The following is a 10,120-nucleotide window of genomic DNA, read 5'->3' on the forward strand; positions in this document are numbered from 1 at the left end:
AAATATTCAAATTTTTTTTACTCGGTCTAATTATTAAAATCTAAATCATTAGCTCAATAAATAGACCATTTACTTAACTCATTAAGATGACCGTTTGGTTAAATGATGAGAATGACTATGGATATAATTTTGATAGTAAGATGGAATAAGAATAAAAATAAAAATGAAACACACCTAGTTATATGAGTTTTGTTGATTCCCATAAATTTAACAATTATTCATAAATTATTATTCTTAAATTCACAATCCAAATATTATTTTTTACTATCATTCCATTTCTTTATTCCCAAACTCATCAACCAAACACTTGATTAAGTGATTTTCATTCTACTATTTTGATATTGCTCGAGTTTTGCTCGCCATCGTCTCTCTTTCTTCATTAGTTTCTTGCTTTCTCTTCAGCACTTTGTTGATTCATTGTGAGAACTTTTTCAAATGTATGCTCTTTTAAGATTTTAAGTTTACCTCAGGAGAAGGTCTTCGTCAATGTAATAGTTTTAGGAAGTTCAGTAGTCAAAGATTACCCTATAATTTACAAACATATTATTCTAACCTGTTTAATTTTATTCAGAATTACGATAATGTTTCTTTTGGACATTTAATGTTTCTTTTGGGCATTCCATGGTGTTCATTTGAGCTCTATGCTGTAACATTTTTTATCAAAACTATACATTGTAGTAATTTTGATTAAAATTGCTATAATAATTTTTGAATTTCAACATGATGACTTACAACTCTAGCATTTGTTTGCAGGTCTAAACTTTAGGTGTTTTTAACTCATGTGAGAATGCAGGATCACATGGATTTGGAATAGGAATGGTAATTTCCTCTTAATTTAAAAAGGATTTTATATCCTATCTAAATGAAAAAAAAAATATAGAGGAACTATTAATATTTGATACCTGACCTAAATATTTGATTAAATAATATATTAAAGGAAAAAAAAATCTCAAAACTCACTTATGTATGCTCGTTAATATTAGGAGTAGGCTATATAGATATTTAATCTATTTTAATTATATGTTTTTTAATATAATATTAATTCTAATATATTTTTTAAAATAATGATAGTTGGATAGCAAGAAACAAATTTATTAATATAGAAGATATCCGAACTTTAAATGAGTATTAGTATGGGGATGAATATCTGATACCCGATGAGTATAGAGATGAAGAATATAGAATCCAATCATAATCCAATCTGAAATCCGACCCATTATCATTCCTATAAGTTCAACTAAGTAAAAAAAAAAACCAAGTAACAGATAGTCGTCAAAGCTATGATGCAGAGGTTAAACCTTTAAATATAAATCTCAAGGTTAAGACTCGACTATAGTAAATTGTAGAAAAAAATTTCTCCAATGGATATATAGCGGGTCTAAGAAAGTTGATTGTTTAGATAGACTATCACGAGCGACTCTCAATTTATCTCGATGATCGATGAAAAATTTTTATAGAGTTGGGTCAATCATCCCCAAAATTAGTTGGTTCAAAGAACTGGATACTGAAACCATTTAACTAGTAGCTAAAAAAATCATATCCCAATTTTTAGGATTTTGTACTTTGTCTAGTCAGCTAATAATTGTGTATCAACCAACTAGGGACTATGAGAGTCAATACCTCATTTGGTTGAATATTATTATTAATAATCTTGATTATTTACTTAAGGTTATATTATTTAATCCTGTTTAGTTCAAGTAATGAAGCATATCCATCATGTCAACAAATAAGAGATAAAACTCAAAATGGGATTACTTAGAAATGTGAGGTTTTACATGATTCTACGATTAACAAAAAAAATTCTCAAATTTTTTTCGTTAATCCCAGAATCACGTAAAACCTCACACTTCTAAGGTAATTTTTTTTTTTTTCAATTTTTTCCCCCAAAATGAGTATTCCAAAAGTTAAATAAAAAAAATATTAGATTATACGATAACATTGGTTATGTGATTATCTGATAATCACAAAGAAGGTTATACATAATAACTTGAACAAAACGCATCCCAAATGTTTTGAGATTTATGATTTACTTGGTAGACTCACTAATGGGTATTAGTCAACAAGTGGCTTAATACCCTAAGTTTGATCTATTTAAAAGCAGAATCGCTACCTTAACTACTCCTAAAGCTAATCATATGTGTATAGAGGAAGGTAAATATAGGTACACAAGTGGAAGGATGCATGATAGGATAAATATCAGGTTGTGAATTACTGGGACACGACCCCTAACTATTACGTTATAGATGTCATACATTCACCGACAGTGCTACGTTGTTGAGACAAGTTAAATATGTTTAAGGTATTATGGAGTGGATCAATTGACTGACGAGCATGTTCCAATCATTTAATGATTTAAATATTTGCACAATCGACTTGGCATCAATTAATATATTGATGATAAGATCAATTAACTCAACATTGATTAGTTAACTCAATATCTCTGTTTGGAGGATAGTTGAGTAGTCAAATCAACTAATGGACAAGTAGTCAATTGATACAAGATTAGCCAATTGATTATCACGGTGTGTCAATTGATAAGCTAAAAAATGGCTATAGATGATCTCATTCTATCACAATTGCTAATAGTCTAGAAGTTTCTGCAAGAATAGTTGACTAATGAGCCAATGGAAATGGTTATAACTGACATTGTTTTGTTACAACAGTTTCTGATCTAAAAGTTTCTTCAAGAATTGTCAATTAATCACATATTTTAGTCAACTGGAGCTATAGTTGTGATAAAGTAAATAGGACAACAATCGATTGGAAGTAGCAATTAGTCGACTAAATGCAATTGGGAAATAGAATGCAACCTAATAGAAGACTATAGTTTAGTTGCCTATAAATATGAGATAGAGGAGCAACGAAGATAACTGAAAGTGTCATTTTTGCGGAGATAAAAGACCAAGAGAGTACCTTGTCTGAGGAAATTAGGCTTTGTAAATTATCCTAAAGTGAAAGTAAAACAAACTACTAATTATTATTCAATGGGTCATTGAATTGACGTTTTCCAAACCAAAGTCATTACATTTTGTCGTCCTGCGAAACAATTTGCCCTCAAGTATGACATAGGAAGAAAGGCAATGACACAACACAAGGGTATAGATGTATAGGAGCCATTTGCACTATTTTTAGTGCCTTTGTACATCAACATAGATACTTTGTTTCACGATGTGTTCATTAGAGGCAATTCGACTAAACAAAGATCCTATTACAAGTAGAGGGTCATTTGTAATGCCCTTGCTTCCATTGGAAAAGATGGTTCATAGGATTGAAACAAATAGCGGTAAAAGTGAAGTGGATGATGGTGATTTGCAATAGAACCTTAGAGTTTAGTGTACTAACTTAGTGTAAGCAAGTTGACGTCCCATGATGATTGATTGATTACTAGTATTTTTTTGAACTTCTCCTAACAACCTAATAAAGGTTGTATAGATGAGCCCTTCAATTTGAGTGACTAAACATGTAAGGCCGGACTTTTAAAAAAAAAAGAAAAAGAAAAAAATTAAGGGGGAGCATGATAATAGGCTCTTTATTTTACTTAAGGGGGGTTAAATTGCTAATAACCAACTAATAAACACATAGACTCGGTCCAATTGGTGAGGAATGGACCTAACCCTAGGGTTTGGTTCTTATAAGAGGGGCGAAAAAAAAGAGAAAGAGAAAGAGAAAGGAGGGCTCTCGGTGGAAGAAAAGAAAGGGGGCAGGGAGAGGTATCGACAGAAGAAAAGAAAGGGGGAGAGAGAGCTCTTGGTTTTGACCTTGGAAGGAAGAACGAGGCCAAAGGGACACCCCACGGTTGCTCCTCGTCGTCACCTGCGCCAACACGAAGCCTCCGAGCAAGACACCTCTTAAACCCTTTTCTTTCTACACCTTGAATTTGTAAATGTAGTAAGTTTTCTTTCTATACCTTTAAATTTGTAAATGCACCATGTTTTCGACTTTTCTTTCTATGCCTTTGAACATGTACACGCAACAGGTTTTCAAGGGGGATTGAGGGCTTCAAGTAGTAGGTTTTCATAGATATTTGGGTTATTTACAACAGGTTTTCGAGGTGGATTTGAAGGCTAAGAGTAGCAAATTTATGGAGGGTTGTTTGAGCTTGTGTGGAGCATATTTCGAGGGGTGCTTGAGGGAGGCACGTAGCAGATTTCTGGAAGGTTGTTTAAGGTTGTGTGCAGCAAATTTCGAGGGTTACTTGAGGGAGGTACATAGTAGATTTCTGGAAAGTTGTTTAAGGTCGTGTGTAGAAGATTTTGAGGGGTGTTTGAGGGTGGTATGCAGCAAATTTATGGATGGTTGTTTGAGATCGTGGGCAGCATATTTCGAGGGGTGTTCGAGGGTAGTATGTAGCAGATTTTTGGATGGTTGTGGGAAGAGTGAACAGTAGGTTTTGACGAATAATTGGCCACCTTTTTGTCTGAGGAAGATAGGAGTCGTGGCATTGCCATGAGTAATCGCAACACAATAAAATAAACGAGTAATGTAAATAATTGTTTAGCTTCATGTAGTTTAATGATATACATGTTTATTGAGCTTTATGTAAATTAATGATATGCATGTTTGTTGGACTTCTTTATAAATTAATGATATGCATGTTTATTGGGCTTTATGTAGATTAATGTTATACATGTTTATTAGACTTTTTGTAGATTAATAATGTGCATGTTTATTGAGCGTTGCGAAGTTTAATGATATGTATGTTTATTAGACTTTACGTAGTCTAATATGATATGCTGGAGTTATGATGTATGATTACCTTAATGGAAAGGATATATATATATATATATATATATATATATATATATATATATATATATAATAATGAGGAGGAGGAGGATTAAAGGAAATTCTGCGAGGGCCAAGGCCCTAGAGTTACCCCGTTTACCGGACAAGGCCCCAGAGAGATCCTAACATCATATTTCTATATTTGGCCACTGCCCAATGACGAGATTTGCTGACACCCCACCACCTGATATCATGGTTAAATAGATTGATCAATCGAACAAAGAAAGGATGACTAATGCATATCCATCTAAGAATGATATACATTAAATGCTAAAGGAAAATGTTCCATAATATAATGATTAAAGGATACTTAAAATAATATTGTGTGATACTTATAGTTTAATGTTTTATGGAAAAATACCTATATGCCTGCTTACTTGATGTTTGATAATAAATTCCAAGTAAAGTTAGATTTAATGATGCATGCGACTGGTTAAGGAATTTTACTGCTACAGTTTGGAGGTGCTGAGTTAAACTCACTAGGTTTGGTTTGTGGCAGGTGAAGAAACGGATAACGCTGGACCCTGGACCCTTAACTAGATTGGGCTGGACAGTACACTCCCGAGGACCTTCCGATTCCGCATAAAGAATAAATAAATAATATTTATGATTTAGAGAGAATAAAGTAGTACTCAATTTAGATCCCCAAGATATTTGACTAGTTTATTAATTACAAATAATTTTTTTTATTATTGGAATGTCATATGGTGCATGGAATGTAAACAAAAAAAATTAGGGTCGTTTCAGAACCAATAAGCAACTGATTTGTTGAATAATATGATTGATGGTTGTTCGTAGGAAGACTTTACAATTTCAAGCATTTTCTTGCATTGGACATTCAGTTGTTGTGCCTTTTGCTTTGCTTATAATTAGGAACCTCCTAGGGATTTATTGGAGTTGTCATGCAAATAAACCATGATCTCATACAAGTTGATTTGTCATAGGATTCCAGAACATGTCCTAAGAGAAAATGAAGATATAAGAAGATCAATGGGATCAACCTAGAAAATTAAGCAACAAATCTATAAAGATAACTATAGATCTAAAGGTTTTATAGTTTAGGCAACTAAGAAAGGTGTTTGTATATAAAGAAATATACATATGCTAATATAAATGGCTATTTATTTATTTATTATTTTTTGATAATTTAGATGTCCATGTTTCATCCGACAAATCCTGGAGCTAGCTAGGGTCTTCTCCCTTGATTCATCTACCAAGTAAATTAAGAAATGATGTAGTGTATGCTCCCTATCCAGATAATATTGTCCACAATTATCTTTCTTCTCTTTGTATACTTAAGGTGGTAAAAAGTGACTACGCTTCTAAATTCGGTCAATGTATTTAAACTCGTCCCGTAATCCGTTTGACCGAGTTTAAATCTGGCCCAAACAGGATGGATTTAATATGGGGCCGGGTTTAAATTCGATCCATTGTCATCCCTAACGCTAGACACTAGACTGCCCCGAGGGGACTTCTCTTTATATACTCAAACTTCATGAGGAAGTAAACTTTCAATTAAGAATTCAAACTCTAGCTTTCTCATCTGATTCTTGTGTGTTCTTTAGAAAGGTTTTCTTATTGAATGTAACTAAAGTGTGAAATTTCATTCCGAGTTAGTGTCGCTACTTGGTTCAGAATAACAACAGAACTTACTATGGTTTTTATGATTTCATGTTTGTTCTTAGTTAGCTTTTCATCATCTCTTTGATGATGTATGTGATTTATACACATGTATTCGTTCTTATTTAATATGTATTTTCCGCATTACATGAGCATTATTTAGGTTAACTACTATCATTTGGATTGATATCTATCTTTTTAGTTCAAATGATTGTTCATTGTGATTTATGATAATAAGATGCGAAGATCTTAACTTTGGAGATTGTTTGGAAATGAAAAGTCAGTGGAGCAACAATTTAAGATGATACACAGTCTGACTGTGGTGCCTATCATGATCGTGTATCATCTATGGATGAAGACTTGGAATTGGAGCATCGTTCGAAACTTCCAGCAAGAAACATGGTTAGGTCGTGACACTTACCATGGTTATGGTCCATTAGGGAAATTGGCAAGAGACATCATCGTCTTAGAACACGGCCAGGTCATGGTGCTTACCACAGTCGTGGAAAGCTAAGGTTTGTTGATGACTCCCCTTAAAAAATTAAAACTTGTTGACGAGTGACTCATATTTGGATGAAGGGATATCATGGATGAAAAATCTGTTAAGATTTTTCGTAATAAAATTCTGTTACGATTTTACCGGGTCTGGGGGGTTTAGCAGTATTTATAGGGATCATTGTAAACTCATTGTAGATCAGACAACACAAGAATCATTAGATGTGATTCTCTTGTGTAGAAGAGAATTCTAATAAAGCTTCGGCCGTTTTGTGGAGTAGGCTGTTAGGATCCTTCGTACGGCTAGAGAGGGGGGGTGTGAATAGCCGACCCCAAACTTTCGCGTTTCTTCCTACGATTAGGTTAGTGCAGCGGAAATACAACGTAGAAAGAAAACAAGAGAAGAAAGACAAACCATATAACGAGGTTTGGAGATGAACTCCTACTCCTCGGCGTGTCCGTAAGGTGGACGAAGCCTTCTCGTTTGGAGTCCGTTGATGAAGCAGCAGCTTCACGGATGCCAGCAGCTAGAAAACCAGCACGAAGCTCACGCGAAGCTTCAGCAAAGAGGAGCTCAGCAAAGCTCAAATCGCAGTGTCGTGAGGAAGAGAGTTGTTGTCTTCTTCGTCTCCTGTAGAGGTCTTATACCTGCACCTGCGAAGAAGACACAGAAGACACAGAATCTAGCCGTTGTGTCGCAACGGCTAGTGTGTGGACCGATCAGGCATCACCCTGATCGGTCTGGGGCTGGTCTGATCGGTCGTGGGGACCGATCAGGCTCTATGCTGATCGGTCCCCAGACCGATCAGAATAGAGCACAGAGAGTGCCCAACTCTCTGTGCGTACCCTGATCGGTCCCGTGGACCGATCAGGCTTCCTGCTGATCGGTCATGGGGACCGATCCCACCTCTCTGTACGAGAGGTGGCTGTGTCTCTGCTCAACTCTTCTGATCGGTCTCCAGACCGATCAGATGTCTTACAGAGCCTTCTGTTTGTTATCTGATCGGTCACCAGATCGATCAGATACAAACGTATCACTGGATCGGTCTGCAGACCGATCCAGAGCTTGGTTTTTGCCCAAACCAAGTCCCAAGTCTCCTAAACCAACATCCGGTCAACCTTGACCTGTTGGTACATCATGCTTAGCATCCGGTCAGTCCCTTGACCTGCTAAGACTCTCCACCAAGTGTCCGGTCAATCCCTTTGACACACTTGGACTTTTCTCTACACCAGATGTCCGATCATCCCCGATCCATCTGAATTTTCCCTTGCCTGGCTTCACTCACCAGGACTTTCACCTGGCTTCACTCACCAGGATTTCCACACTGCCTAACATCCCAGTTAGGACTTTCTCACTGCCTGGCTTCACTCACCAGGACTTTCCAACTGCCTAACATCCCAGTTAGGACTTTCTCACTGCCTGGCTTCACTCACCAGGACTTTCCAACTGCCTAACATCCCAGTTAGGACTTTCCAACTGCCTAACATCCTAGTTAGGACTTTCCCACTGCCTGGCTTCACTCACCAGGACTTTTCCACACTGCCTAACATCCCAGTTAGGACTTTCCCACTGCCTGGCTTCACTCACCAGGACTTTTCCACTGCCAAGTCTCCATACTTGGACTTTTCCCGTGCCAAGTCTCCATACTTGGACTTTTCGCGTGCCAAGCTCCCTGCTTAGACTTTTCCAGTGCCAAGTCTCCATACTTGGACTTTTCCAGTGCCAAGCTCCCTGCTTGGACTTTTCAGGTCAACCAGATCAACCTTGACCTATGGTTGCACCAACAATCTCCCAAGTTTGTATTCTTGTCAACACATCAGAATACAACTTTTCTACTCTCGTCAAACATTGTCAAACATCAAAATACAACTCGAGTCAGGTCACCCTTTACCAACTCGAGTCAGGTCAACCAAGTCAACCTTGGCCTAAGGTTGCACCAACAATCTCCCCCTTTTTGATGTTTGACAAAATCCAAAATCAAGTTAGGTTAACCCGATAACCTAACTTAGGTTTTCAACCATCTTCCAATGTCCAATGTTCTTTCCTTGAACATTCTCTGGACATTCTCCCCTTAGGTTAACCCGATAACCTAACTTGGGTTCTCCAATAATTCTCCCCCTTTTTGACACACATCAAAAAGAATTCCAATGTTCTTCCTTGAACATTCCTTGACATTCTTCCCCTAGCTTAGGTTAACCCGATAACCTAACTTGGGTTCTCCAATAATTCTCCAATGAACGCTCTCCCCTTTTTGACACACATCAAAAAGAAAAAGGAGGGTATCAAGGTCAAGAGTTTCTTCCTAATGAAAGTCTCATACCTTTCATTGAAACTCTTAATTTCCCCCTTGATACTAAACTCAACAATCAACTTAGTGATAATCCCATATCACTAATCCTCAAAAGTATTTTGGAGTAAAAACTCCCCCTAAAAGTCAACTCCCCCTTGACAATTAGGTAAAATTCCCCCTTGACCATTGCACCAACAATGTCTTGGAGAGTTTCAAAACTTTAGAAATCCACAAAACCCAACTTCCAGCTGAAATTTCAGACCAACAACTGAAAATCAGAAACTGGCACGCACTGATCGGTCCCCAGACCGATCCACGCTTTCTGGATCTCACTGGATCGGTCTGCAGACCGATCCATGCTTCACTGGATCGGTCCACAGACCGATCAGGACTTACCTGGATCGGTCCCCAGACCGATCCAGACTCTGATAGGCAGATTTCTGAAATTTCCTTCCCGAAATTCAGAAACTCCTAGAAAATTCCAGAAAATTTGAAAAATTGTGAAATTTTGAGGATACATTCCTCATAACATATACTATCATGGAAAAATAGTTTTCTATGAAAATAACTTCCATTTTTCAATCTTGATACAAAGTTCAAAAACTTTGAAATAGTTCAAGTTTAACTCAACTTTGTATCACAATGTTCAATGATGAATGCTATCACTAGGAAAACTTCATCTAGGTTTTTCAAATCAATTTTAAAATGCTTTTTAAACCATTTGAATTTGGGACCATAATCTTAGGGCTAGATGTACATGACTTGTACACAAGCTTTCCCTATGATCCTCAATTTCTTGAATTAGGGTCATCTAGGTACAAGGACTATGCACCTTGATCCTAACTCATGATCCTAATATCTCACACACATCTAAGGTGTATCAAACCACATTCAAGTCAATTTGATGTGAGGTATGGATTAAGTTCAAC

Source organism: Zingiber officinale, chromosome 7B (assembly GCF_018446385.1).
Source record: "Zingiber officinale cultivar Zhangliang chromosome 7B, Zo_v1.1, whole genome shotgun sequence".
NCBI lineage: Eukaryota > Viridiplantae > Streptophyta > Magnoliopsida > Zingiberales > Zingiberaceae > Zingiber > Zingiber officinale.